At 33.1% G+C, this 14,734-nt stretch overlaps 1 protein-coding gene across 2 annotated transcripts in view; it reads left to right on the plus strand.

The window, feature by feature from the left end:
- TMEM135 (transmembrane protein 135) overlaps window positions 1-14,734 on the plus strand; it is a 327,016-nt gene that overhangs the window by 15,476 nt on the left and 296,806 nt on the right. The gene's annotated exons all lie outside the window — the stretch shown is intronic.

Raw genomic sequence — 14,734 nt, forward strand, 5'->3', positions numbered from 1 at the left:
ATATCTACTGCACATCTAGTTCCAGATGTCTGAAAGACAGTTGGAGATGTGAGATTTGATGTTAGAAGAGAGGTTGGGTAAATAGACAGCATTGAAACTATAGTCATACATAGATTTTAATAAGTATTAGTTAATTAATTTAGAGCTCAGGCTCTAATTGTATCAGGCTCAATATTGTTGTCTGGTCTTTGTTTTTGAGTAAATATTTCTTCTATTAATGTTTTTGAGTAAATATTTCTTCTATTAATGTGGATTTTCAGATTTAATCTTTATATAAATGTAAATGTGATCATTTAGTTGGTTGGAAAAATATTATGGAGAATATATATATCTATGTACCTACTTATCTGTCTATTTATCTCTATTACCATTGCTAAACCTTAATTATATGTTTATTTTCATTATTGGAGGACTGTACAGGAAGTGGCTGAGGAATCTTTTGAAGTATTGTTTCTCACTTCACCTGATCACAAAGTTTCCTGTATGGGGGGTGGGGTGGGGGGGTTGTCTTTCCTTCTTGAAGAGGATTATGATGACATCAGGGGGTGATGTCACATTCAAGTGAAGTGAGGCTCACCTGCCTCACTTTCTTCTCTAGAGCCATCAGGATCCAGTGGCCAGATATATTGATCAGGATGACTGGAGACAGCCCTGGATTCAGTGGGAGACCTTAACCTTATTAAATTAAGGTCTTTAACATGTCTCAGTAGTGTTTTATCTACTAGTGTAGATAGTTTTTCTTCAGATTAAAGGATAAGGTTTGGGTAATTTTAACTTCCATTAAGAAAAAGTTCCCAAAAGTTTACTTTAACATATACTTCAAGTATAACATAGATATCATCATCATCATCATCATCATCATCATCATCATCAACTAATCCCTTCCCATTTAAACTACTTGTTTTCATCAGGATGGATAATATTACATCAATGAGTGTAGCCTTTCCATGTCTTAATAGATACTTTGAAAAATTGCTGTGGTCAAAATGATTCAACATCCAAGGAACCATTCTTGACACCTGAGAGAATTGTACTAGATAACCCTCCAAGGTTCCCTTCCACTTCACATCTAATGAGTCTGTGAACACATCAATTGTTGGGTCTTCTGACAATAAACAGATTATGGCATAGAAGCTGTTTTGGCTTGTAGAGACTATTAGATATTAAACCTTGTGTTCTGCTAACATGTCATTAAAGATCCCTGTTGTCATTTAAACTCCCCAGTGAGGCTTTGAAGTAATATCTTAGTGAGGTAACTTTTCATCTCCAAAGAGGGTGTTTTTTTTTTTTTTTTTTTTTTAGCTTCACGCCTTTGATTTCTTCTCTGTAGGGGACTAAGGAAACTCTCTCTTCTTCCAACACAAATCAGTGAAATTGGTAATCTCTGTGCAAAACAGAATACTGGAAAAGCTAATCATTTTATCTCCTAATAAATTTTCCAGTATTTTGTGCATTAGCATTTAACCAAACTGCTGAGAAAACTCCTTGTTGAAGGAGGCAGAATTGGAAAGAGCACTGATCAAACTAGTATTTCTAATTCCTGGATTCTAGGATTCTAGTTTCTATTAGTGCCAGTCTATGAGAACTCTTGTGTTCTCAAAGATATTTTCTTTGCTTGTAAAGATAACTTTGAAATCAGGAAGTTAATACCAGGATGAGATCTCTTAGACAAATAGGAGAACTTGTGTGTTGGGGGGGAGGGGAGGAGAAAGGGGGACTTAGTTTCCTTTTCTTTGGAATAAAGGTTTGGGTTTGATCATATCTAAGGCCCATTATAATTCTGATTTGTTTTAATTATTGTACTTTTTTGTTAACCTACTTACTTGATTAGATCTATGTATTATGATGGAAAGAGTATGGAATTACCAGCAGACCTGGGCAGTGACTGAGCTTTGCCATTAGCTAACTTTTTGATGTTGATTAAATCACTCAAATCCTTTGGGCCTCAGTTTCCTTATCTTTAGAAGGATAGAGTTGGATTTGTAGTGGCTGGGCAGAAGTTAAAGTAGAGGGAGATAGGAATTGCACATGTTTTGAACTGCCTATGAAGTTAACTGGAGCTAGCTTTAATGTAATAACCTTTTCCATTAACCAGTGAATTAATATACTACTGCAGGAACTGATTTGTATTATGGTGTAGAAATGAATTTGGAGTCACAGATCTTTTGTTTGGAAGTTAAAGCTCTTCATAAGTTGGCCTCCTCTACCTTTCCAGTTTTCTTGGATCTTCCTCCCTTCCATGCACTCTATAATCTAATTTCACTGAGCAGCTTGCAGTTTCATGAAATGACATTCCATCTCCTATCTCCTTTTTGGCTATCTCTCATTCCTACAGTGCTTTATTCCTTCGATTTTCTATTTCAATTCTTAGATTCCTTGGTGCTTTTTAAGACTCAGCTCAAATTGCATTTTTTTGCAGGAGGCCATTCCTGGTCTTTCAGATGATTTTGATCTGTTGAGTTTATATCTTGTATGTACTTATTTGCATGTTGTCTCCCTTAGAGTGTACAATTCTTAGGAACGGGAATGATGTGATCACTTAATAAAAGCTTGTTGTTTGTTTACCTACTGGTTGATATGCAATAAGTATCTCTGATTGTTTATTACCTAGATGGATCTTACATGTCACTTAATCTCTTTGGTCTGTTTCCTAGTCCTTAAAATGAGATTGTACTTGAAGACTATGTTCTCTTAGCCCCTTTCACTTCTAAACTTATGGTCCTATTTCTCTTCCCTCCTTCCTTCCTTCCTTCCTTCCTTCCTTCCTTCCTTCCTTCCTTCCTTCCTTCCTTCCTTCCTTCCTTTCTTTCTTTCTTTCTTTTTTTTTTTCTGAAGCAATTGGGGTTAAGTGACTTGCCCAGGGTCACACAGCTAGGAAGTGTTCAGGTCTGAGACCAGATTTGAAAGTCCTATTTCTCTAAGGTACTATTGTTATGCAACTATTGATTGCTACCAAGGTTTTACATTCTCAGATACAAAAGGTTGGAGAATAAAGGATAATAGGAAAGGCTTCAGAAGTTAATGTTTAAAAGTATAGTCATCAGAATTTGGAAATATGTTTAGAAGAATTGCACATGTGTAACTTATATCAGATTGCTTGTTGTCTAGGGGACAGGAGCTGAGGGGTGAGGAGGAGAGAGGAAAAAAATTTGGAACACAAGGTTTTGCAAAGGTGAATGTTGAAAACTTTGAGTGTATATGGAAAAATAAAATAATATTAAAAAATGAAAGTAGTCATTACTGACTTTTGACACGTGTCATCATTTCTTAGTCCCTATAATAATGTTTTCTGCTCAAGATCTCATGCCTCTCAAAGTGTAGCCCAATTCATCAAATTTTCCCCAGGGAAAGATATACCACAGGGAAACAAACCATAGCTGTTTAGGGAAAGTCATCCTGACTTATTAAAGTTATCAAATCTGCTGATTTGAGAACTCACCTATTTTTACTTTGCTTTCAACAAGTTCTTCCATTGATCCAAGGTCAGCTTCAATTGAGATCTAATCAATTTTGATCTATTTCTGGCCACTAGACTTAGATGGCTGTGGAGGAGAAATTGAGAGAAGTAACCTTGCATAGCTCTACCTTACTTATATACAGTTCACTTGAATATCATGGCATCACTTCTTTGATGTCATGGTCTTCTTCAAACAACATCAACAACAGCAACATTAACTTTCCAACTTATAAGTTTTGTTTATAGTTTATAGCCCGTTTTTTTTTTTAATTTTTAATAGCTTTTTATTTACACCTTATATGGATGGGTAAATTTACAGCATTGACAATTGCCAACCTTTTGTTCCAATTTTTCCCCTCCTCCCCACCCCCTCCCCTAGATGACAGAATGACCAGTACATGTTAAATATATTAAAGCATAAATTAAATACAAAATAAGTGTACATGTCCAAACCATTATTTTATTGTACAAAAAGAATCGGACTCTGAAATATTGTACTATTAACTTGTGAAGGAAATCAAAAATGCAAGCGGGCAAAAATATAGGGATTGGTAATTCAATGTAATGGTTCTTAGTCATCTCCCGGAGTTCTTTCACTGGGTGTAGCTGGTTCAGTTCATTACTGCTTCATTAGAACTGGTTTGGTTCATCTCATTGCTGAAGATGGCCAGGTCCATCAGAATTGATCATCATATAGTATTGTTGTTGAAGTATATAATGATCTCCTGGTCCTGCTCATTTCACTCAGCATCAGTTTGTGTAAGTCTCTGTTGGTCATTTCTTACCGAACAATAATATTCCATAATATTCATATACCACAATTTATTCAGCCATTCTCCAATTGATGGGTATCCACTTGGTTTCCAGTTTCTGGCCACTACAAAGAGGGCTGCCACAAACATTTTGGCACATACAGGTCCTTTTCCCTTCTTTAGTATCTCTTTGGGTTAGTATAAGCCCAGTAGAAACACTGCTGGATCAAAGGGTATGCACAGTTTGATAACTTTTTGAACATAGTTCCAAATTACTCTCCAGAATGGTTAAATGTATTCACAATTCCACCAACAATGTATCAGGGTCCCTGTTTTCTCACATCCCCTCCAACATTCCGCATTATCTTTCCCTGTCATTCTATCCTGTCTGACAGGTATGTAGTGGTATCTCAGAGTTGTCTTAATTTAATTTACATTTCTCTGATTAATAATGACTTGGAGCATCTTTTTATATGGCATAGCCCAGTTTTTTAAACTGTGGTTCACAATTCCATATGGAGACTTGTAACTGAATTTGGGGGCCACGAAATTGTGATTAATTATCAGTAAATGTTTGATTTATTTACCTGTTTTACATACCTATATCCCAGTGTCACATAAAAAATTTTTCTGGCGAAAAAGGGTTGCAAGTGGAAGAAGTTTAAGAAGTCCTGGTTTATAGTATAGGAAGCAGTTTAACAATTCCCAACCCAGAGACTTTATCTCTCCATCTTTTTTATATGCTACCTACAAGCAGCTTCAGAGAAAGGTTGACTTTCTCTTTAGGAATTTTTGAAACTATTGCTTATAATTTCCAAAGTTCATTCCTAATGTTAATGAAACTTGAAATCTTGGTTCAGTTTTCCTATAGGCTGTTAATGTTTTTTTGTAAGTGATATATAGCAACTCTGATCCCTAATTGTAACAGCTATGATCATAAGACAAATGATTTTATGTTGTTTGTATCATAAGAGTAGAGTGAGAGAAAAGCTGACATTCAGTTCAACATGAATTTGTTAAATGCCTATTGTGTTCTGCCCATAGGAGATACTAACACAGAAGTGAAAGATAATGCTTTTGAGTGCTAACATTTTTGTTAAAGGTAAGGGGAAACAGCACATAAAATTAATTATATTCATTGTTTACAAAGTGATTTTATGGGAATTGGAAGAGAGCACTAACAATTTGGGTAATCTGTGTTGGAGATGGCACTTGAACACAGCCTTCAAGGAAGCTAGGGATTTGAAGACAAGGAAGTTATTAGGAAGAACATTGTAGGTATGAGAGATAGCTTGTGCAAAGGCATTGAAGTGAGAAGTATGATGTTGCATATCAGTAAGAAGCAGGCCTGTTTGGTATATGAAATGCATGAGGGGGAGAACATTGTGAAACTAGTTAAAACAGGAATTTTTTTTTAAATTTTTATTTATTTTTATTTTTAAAAAGCATTTTATTTTCAAAACATATGCACAGATAATTTTTCAACAATAATTCTTGCATAGCCTTGTGTTTCAGATTTTCCTTTCCTTTCCTCCCACCTCTTCCCCCGATGGCAAGCAATCCAATATATGTTATATATGTTAAATCCAATATCTACAAACATATTTATACAATTCTCTTGCTGCACAAGAAAAATCAGATCAAAAAGGAAAGAAAATGAGTAAGAAAACAAAATGCAAGTGAACAACAATGAAAAGAGTGAGAATGTTATGTTGTGATCCACACTCAGTTCCCACAGTCCTCTCTCTGGGTGTAGATGGCTTTCTTCATCACAAGATAATTGGAGCCAGCCTGAACCATCTCATTGTTGAAAAGAGTCACATTCATCAGAATTGATCATCCTATAATATTGATGTTTCCATGTACAATGATCTTCTGGTTCTGCTCATTTCAGTTAGCATCGGTTCATGTAAGTCTCTCCAAGCTTCTTTGAAATCATCTTGCTGTTTGTTTCTTACAGAACAATAATATTCCATAACATTCATATACCATAAGTTGTTCATTCTCCCATTCTCCATTCTCCATACCCATTCTCCAACTGATGGGTATCCATTCAGTTTCTAGTTTATAGCCACTACAAAAAGGACTGCCACAAACATTTTTGCACTTGTGGATCCCTTTCCATCCTTTAAGATCTCTTTGGGACTTAGGCCCAGTAGAAACACTGCTGGATCAAAGGGTATGCACAATTTGATAACTTTTTGAGTATAGTTCCAAATTGCTCTCCAGAATGGCTGCATCCATTCACAATTACACCAACAATGTATTAGTATCCCAATTTTCCTATATCCCCTCCAACATTCCTCTTTATAATATATATATTTTCTTGTCACCTTAGCCAATCTGAGAGGTGTGTTGTGGTATCTCAAGAGTTGTCTTAATTTGCGTTTTTTTTTTTTTTTTTTTTTGATCAATAGTGATTTAGAGCACTTTTTAAAAATTTCTATGAAAGTTGTTCTGTTAATATCTTTTGGTCATTTATCGATTGGAAAATGGCTTGAATCTTATAAATTTGAGTCAATTCTCTCTATATTTTAGAAATGAGATCTTTATCAGCACTCTTAAATGTAAAAATATTTTCCTAATATATTGCTTCCCTTCTAATCTTGTCTATATTAGTTTTGTTTGTACAAAAACTTTTATACTCTTTAATATAATAAAAATTATCTATTTGGTGTTCAATTATGAGTTCTAGTTCTTCTTTGGAGACAGTTTTCTTTCTTATCTACAGATCTGCCAGGTAAACTATTGTGTATTCCTCTAATTTGCTTATAATATCATTCTTTATGTCTAAATCATGAACCCATTTTGACCTTACCTTGGTATGTGGTGTTAGGTGTGGGTCAATGCCTAGTTTCTTCCATACTAGTTTCCAGTTTTCCCAGCAGTTTTTGTCAAATAGTGAATTTTTATTAAAACAGGAATTCTTAACCCTTTTTTTTTTTTTTTTTTTGGTCGCAGAAGCAGTCTGGTGAAACCTAATTCTATTGTGTTTTGTTGCCTACATTTGTAATGGAAGGAAATGCTAAATTTTAGTTAGAGTTTAGTAAAAATAAAAATGTAATTTTTTTCTTTTCCAACTTTATAAATTCCTTAAAATCTATATTTGGATGCAAAGTTAAGAAAGATAGGTTAAAGGTAGATGGTGAAAGGCCTTAAATGAAAACAAATGCATTTGTATTTTATTCTAAGAGAAATCAACAAGCCACTGGGACTGTGGCCAAGAGAATGATGTAGTAATATCAATTTGACTGAAGTAGGAATTGAAGAGGGAAGAAAGTAGAGGTAGGGATTATGATTTAGGTATGTAGTAAAAGAAGTCTTTAAAAGGATGGTTATTGGTAGTAGAAATAGAAAAGATTAGAGTTGGGCAATGCTATAGAAGTAATATCATCAGGATTTGGAAACTGCTTAGATATGGAAAATGAGGGATAAGTCAAGTCACAAGTCACTGGTAAAACTGAATTTTTATATATGGGACACAGGATTATTGGTGTGATCATTGACAGAAATAACAAAGTTAAAAGAAAAAACAAGTTACCTACAATTATCCATTTTTGGATGTTTTCCAGCTTCTTAGTGTCTCTTATTAAATTTGATAGTGCAGTACAGAATGTACCTGATGCTTTATGAAGGGTATGAGCAATAAGTAACTTAAATTTCAAGTAATTAATTAGTCTTGCACATGTGGTTTAGTGAAGAATTAAATCGTCTTGATATATTTTACTGAAGTGAGAATTTTTCATGATCTTGAAGAAATTAGGTTTTTTGTGTGTGGCAGTTGTCTTCTTTTGGAGTATACTTTAGTCTAAAAAAGTTGTTTTCTTTTGAAAATTTGTCTTAATAAAAAAAGATTTTGTGCTATTTTAAAATTTCTAGGAAAATAGAATTATTTAAAAATATATTTAATGTTAGATTTTCCATAAGTTTGAATTTAATAATAATGTAAAGGCAGAATGGGTAATGATAATTAAGCCTTAATTCAGAGATTTCAAGATTTATTCAAAAATACTTATCTTTAAGGTTGTTTTTTTGTAGATAGTTTATACTTCCCCCCATTCTTTATGAACACCTTTTTGTTTTGACATAGAATATACTTCTCTACATTTTTCTCCCTTTTCAATAAAATCATTTATGAACTTAAGCAAATAATTGCCTCTCACAATAAAATGCCATTTTTCATTTTAACAATTTGATAACAGAAAAATAGGTACTTTTTAATAATTTATAACAAAAACATTTTTTATATAGTCGTAAAGTATTTGGGGCATTTAAGGTGGATTAGTACCTCTGGTGTGAAGGCTTGTTGAGCTCTTTTCAGAGCCTCATCTACCTTTGGTGTTTACCTGTTTCCCAACTTTTACTTGTGGCTCCCAAGAAACTGTTGTATGCTCATTGGCCACAATCTGGTAAAATCTTTTTGGCAAATGGGCTAAACCAGGTTGAGAGTACCAGTGAGTCACAAATTAGTCAGTGAGTTAAGAGGGTTTCCACTCCAAGCAGATGAAGATTTCTCCTGGTGGAATGGGTGGATAACAGTTTGTTCCAACAGTCATGAAGGTGGTTGAAGCAAGCACTATGGAACACTTAAAAGCTTGCTTAGATATTGAAGACACCAAGATCATCCATTGCCAGTTGTCCTGAATTTTGTCATTCTATTGGATTTCAGTGACTGAAAGAGAAAATAAAGCTTACAACTTTGTGTAACTTTGTTTCACTTAAGTCCAAATCACAGGAAAGTCAAGGCATCATTTTTTCATGTCCCTGGCCCTCTTTGAAAATGAAGGATGAGCAAGTTTTATTGCCTTTTAGTGCTATCTCCATTCACACTGTTGTAGTAATCACTGTACATATATTGTTCTTTGGGTTCTGTCTCTTCATTTTACTTCAGTTCTTGCAGGTTTTTCCATATTCTGAATTTTTCATATGTATTATTCCTTATAACACAATAATTTTCAATTATCATTTGTGTCCCAGTTTGTCCTTACCACATGATTTGCTTCCAATTTGTTGCTGTTACAGGTAGTGCAGCTATGAATATTTTGGAATATATTGGTTTTTTCTTAAACTATTTAATTAGATCTTGGTCTCTATATTTAGGAGGGAGGTCATTGGATCTTAGGATAACAATTTAAGAGCTTTTTCCTTCATACTTCCAAATTGTTTCCCAGAAAGCGAAATAGCATGTTTGTCATTCCATTACTTCTCCAATATTGGATTTCCCATCATTTATTGTATTTACCAATTTGAGAGGTATAAAACGTATAGTTTTGTTTGGCACTTTTCATATTGGTAGTTTTGAAGTTTCATAGGTGGTTTTTTAAAACTGAAGTTTATTTTCAAAATATATGCAAGGATACTTTTTCAACACTGACCCTTGAAAAACCTTATGTGCCAATTTTTCCCCTCCTCCCTATCCTGTCCCCTAAAAAGCAAGAAATCCAATATATGTTAAACATTTTAAAAATATATGCTAAATTCAATTTAGGCATACATATTTATGCAATTATCTTGCTGCACAAGAAAAATCAAATCAAAAAGAAAAAAAAGAGAAAGAAAATAAAATTCAAGCAAACCACAACAAAAGGAGTGAAAATGCTATGTTGTGATCTACCCTCAGTTCCCACAGTCCTCTCTCTGCATGTAGATAGCTCTCTTCATCACAAGATCATTGGAACTGGCCTGAATCATCTCATTTTTGAAAAGAGCCACATCATCATATAATCTTGTTGTTGCCATGTACAATGATCTCCGGTTCTATTCATTTCACCTTAGATGGTTTTTAACTTAACTGCTCATATGTCATATTTTTGTGATTTATCTATTGGAAAATAGCACTCTTAGTTTTAATTCTCCAGATTTGTGATGTCAGGAAAAAGTTCACAAAAGTAAACATCACAGATTTTTGATTTAAATATGTTTTCCACCAATCTCAGTTTTTTCTTCTAATTTTGGGTAAATCAGTTTTGTTTGTGTACAACAGTTTTGCAATAGAAAATAAGTGTTTTGTCTTTTTAAATTATCTCTATCTATATGTGATTATGAATTCTTACCCTAGCCACAGTTGTGAAATTGAACTTGACTTTTCATGTTATTATACATCATATGAGTTCACATATTTAGATTTTTAAATGCACTGGAATTTATGATGTTATTTGTTGTAAGTTATTGGTCTAAAATTGTTTGCTACCAAATTGTTTTGTAGGTTATTGGGAAGCCTGTGGCAAACAAACAGTTCTTCTCTCACTAGTTTTCTTTTTCTCTTTCTTTCTTTCTTTCTTTCTTCTTTTTTTTTTTTTTTTGCTAAGGCAATTGGAGTTAAGTGACTTGCCCAGGATCACACAAGTGGGATGTGTTAAGTATCTGAGACCAGATTTGAATTCAGGTCCTCGGACTTCAGGGCTGGTGCTCTATCCACTGGGCCACTTAGTTGTTTCCCCCCATTAGTTTTCGTTTGTGGGTTCAATAGACTTGTGTGAGCATTGGTTTCGAAGTCTTGCTTTTCTATTTTATTTTTATATTTTTATTCAATATAAAATACTTTTGATAATTTATAATTTGATAGCTGATAATCCTTAATTCCTGTTTTTTCCCCCTTTGAATTTTGTTCTTATTTTTTTCTAATTCTACAAAATATTTTCTTGTTAATTTGATTGGTAGAGTACTAGATATATAGGTTCATGTGTCTAGTTTATGCTATTTTATTATGTTGATACTGCCTAGCCACAATCATCAAATATCTCTTTAGTTTTGTTTTTTAAAAATTGCTTTGTAGTTGTATTTAGATAAGTCCTGGTATTTCTTAACTCTTAGATTTTTTTAAAAGGTATTTTGAAGTTAGGTTGAATTTCTCTATCTTTTATTTCTGAATCTTTATTATTCATAAATAGAAATATTTTATTTTTGTGAATTCTTAGAAATCCATTTGATAAAGGCTATAGAAGTCTTTTATTCCAACCTATAACAGAAAAATAGGTACTTTTTAATAATTTATAACAAAAACATTTTTTATATAGTCGTAAAGTATTTGGGGCATTTAAGGTGGATTAGTACCTCTGGTGTGAGGGCTTGTTGAGCTCTTTTCAGAGCCTCATCTACCTTTGGTGTTTACCTGTTTCCCAACTTTTACTTGTGGCTCCCAAGAAACTGTTGTATGCTCATTGGCCACAATCTGGTAAAATCTTTTTGGCAAATGGGCTAAACCAGGTTGAGAGTACCAGTGAGTCACAAATTAGTCAGTGAGTTAAGAGGGTTTCCACTCCAAGCAGATGAAGATTTCTCCTGGTGGAATGGGTGGATAACAGTTTGTTCCAACAGTCATGAAGGTGGTTGAAGCAAGCACTATGGAACACTTAAAAGCTTGCTTAGATATTGAAGACACCAAGATCATCCATTGCCAGTTGTCCTGAATTTTGTCATTCTATTGGATTTCAGTGACTGAAAGAGAAAATAAAGCTTACAACTTTGTGTAACTTTGTTTCACTTAAGTCCAAATCACAGGAAAGTCAAGGCATCATTTTTTCATGTCCCTGGCCCTCTTTGAAAATGAAGGATGAGCAAGTTTTATTGCCTTTTAGTGCTATCTCCATTCACACTGTTGTAGTAATCACTGTACATATATTGTTCTTTGGGTTCTGTCTCTTCATTTTACTTCAGTTCTTGCAGGTTTTTCCATATTCTGAATTTTTCATATGTATTATTCCTTATGACACAATAATTTTCAATTATCATTTGTGTCCCAGTTTGTCCTTACCACATGATTTGCTTCCAATTTGTTGCTGTTACAGGTAGTGCAGCTATGAATATTTTGGAATATATTGGTTTTTTCTTAAACGATTTAATTAGATCTTGGTCTCTATATTTAGGAGGGAGGTCATTGGATCTTAGGATAACAATTTAAGAGCTTTTTCCTTCATACTTCCAAATTGTTTCCCAGAAAGCGAAATAGCATGTTTGTCATTCCATTACTTCTCCAATATTGGATTTCCCATCATTTATTGTATTTACCAATTTGAGAGGTATAAAACGTATAGTTTTGTTTGGCACTTTTCATATTGGTAGTTTTGAAGTTTCATAGGTGGTTTTTTAAAACTGAAGTTTATTTTCAAAATATATGCAAGGATACTTTTTCAACACTGACCCTTGAAAAACCTTATGTGCCAATTTTTCCCCTCCTTCTCCCTATCCCGTCCCCTAAAAAGCAAGAAATCCAATATATGTTAAACATTTTAAAAATATATGCTAAATTCAATTTAGGCATACATATTTATGCAATTATCTTGCTGCACAAGAAAAATCAAATCAAAAAGAAAAAAAAGAGAAAGAAAATAAAATTCAAGCAAACCACAACAAAAGGAGTGAAAATGCTATGTTGTGATCTACCCTCAGTTCCCACAGTCCTCTCTCTGCATGTAGATAGCTCTCTTCATCACAAGATCATTGGAACTGGCCTGAATCATCTCATTTTTGAAAAGAGCCACATCATCATATAATCTTGTTGTTGCCATGTACAATGATCTCCGGTTCTATTCATTTCACCTTAGATGGTTTTTAACTTAACTGCTCATATGTCATATTTTTGTGATTTATCTATTGGAAAATAGCACTCTTAGTTTTAATTCTCCAGATTTGTGATGTCAGGAAAAAGTTCACAAAAGTAAACATCACAGATTTTTGATTTAAATATGTTTTCCACCAATCTCAGTTTTTTCTTCTAATTTTGGGTAAATCAGTTTTGTTTGTGTACAACAGTTTTGCAATAGAAAATAAGTGTTTTGTCTTTTTAAATTATCTCTATCTATATGTGATTATGAATTCTTACCCTAGCCACAGTTGTGAAATTGAACTTGACTTTTCATGTTATTATACATCATATGAGTTCACATATTTAGATTTTTAAATGCACTGGAATTTATGATGTTATTTGTTGTAAGTTATTGGTCTAAAATTGTTTGCTACCAAATTGTTTTGTAGGTTATTGGGAAGCCTGTGGCAAACAAACAGTTCTTCTCTCACTAGTTTTCTTTTTCTCTTTCTTTCTTTCTTTCTTTCTTCTTTTTTTTTTTTTTTTTTTTGCTAAGGCAATTGGAGTTAAGTGACTTGCCCAGGATCACACAAGTGGGATGTGTTAAGTATCTGAGACCAGATTTGAATTCAGGTCCTCGGACTTCAGGGCTGGTGCTCTATCCACTGGGCCACTTAGTTGTTTCCCCCCATTAGTTTTCGTTTGTGGGTTCAATAGACTTGTGTGAGCATTGGTTTCGAAGTCTTGCTTTTCTATTTTATTTTTATATTTTTATTCAATATAAAATACTTTTGATAATTTATAATTTGATAGCTGATAATCCTTAATTCCTGTTTTTTCCCCCCTTTGAATTTTGTTCTTATTTTTTTCTAATTCTACAAAATATTTTCTTGTTAATTTGATTGGTAGAGTACTAGATATATAGGTTCATGTGTCTAGTTTATGCTATTTTATTATGTTGATACTGCCTAGCCACAATCATCAAATATCTCTTTAGTTTTGTTTTTTAAAAATTGCTTTGTAGTTGTATTTAGATAAGTCCTGGTATTTCTTAACTCTTAGATTTTTTTAAAAGGTATTTTGAAGTTAGGTTGAATTTCTCTGTCTTTTATTTCTGAATCTTTATTATTCATAAATAGAAATATTTTATTTTTGTGAATTCTTAGAAATCTATTTGATAAAGGCTATAGAAGTCTTTTATTCCAACCTATACCTGAATGAGAATCTTTTCTATAACTTACTCAACAAGTGATTATGTAGCTTATTCTTTTATTTTGCTGATGCTTTCTTAATTGTCTTGGTTATATTGTATTTTTCATTGATTCTTAAGGAGTTTTAAAGTAAACTCTTATTTTTTCTTGAAGTATAATTTTCTCCTTTTTGCCAATATTTTCCCCTTAATTTTTTTTTTTTTTTGTCTTACTGATATCATTTTGGTAGGGTATCAAATTATAGTTGAGGCATCATGCGAGACTCATACTTTGATCTTTTTGAGGAAAATCTCTAAAATATCTCCATTATAAGTAAAACAAACTCTTGGTTTCAACATAAATGTTTTTAACAAAATAATGAGGCTACTTCCATTCTATTTTTCTTGTGTGCATTTTGCTTTTTATTAAGGTCTTTTCTGCATCTGTTGACATATCCATGTATATTGACATATCCATGTGTATTGTGATCAATTATGCTAATAATTTCTTAATAAGCTCTTATGCTTATTACCTGAATGATCTTGAGCTAGTAGCTTAATTTCTTAGGCCTGTATTTCTTCATTTGTAAAACAAAGGCATTTTCTTAGATGGTCCCTGAGTTCTTTTTTAGCCCTAGGTCTGTTATCCCATGAATTTCTGTTTTTGTGTACTTGCCACTATCCTTCTAACTTTTTAGGTTTGTAATTTTGTTATCCTTGATTCCTTAGCTTATAGAGCCAGTAAGGTGTTCAGTCAGTTGTCAAATCATGTCACTCCTCCCTCCACATCTCTTACTAAAGTTTCCTGTTTA

The sequence above is a fragment of the Antechinus flavipes genome, chromosome 3 (genome assembly GCF_016432865.1).
Source record: "Antechinus flavipes isolate AdamAnt ecotype Samford, QLD, Australia chromosome 3, AdamAnt_v2, whole genome shotgun sequence".
NCBI classification, from domain to species: domain Eukaryota; kingdom Metazoa; phylum Chordata; class Mammalia; order Dasyuromorphia; family Dasyuridae; genus Antechinus; species Antechinus flavipes.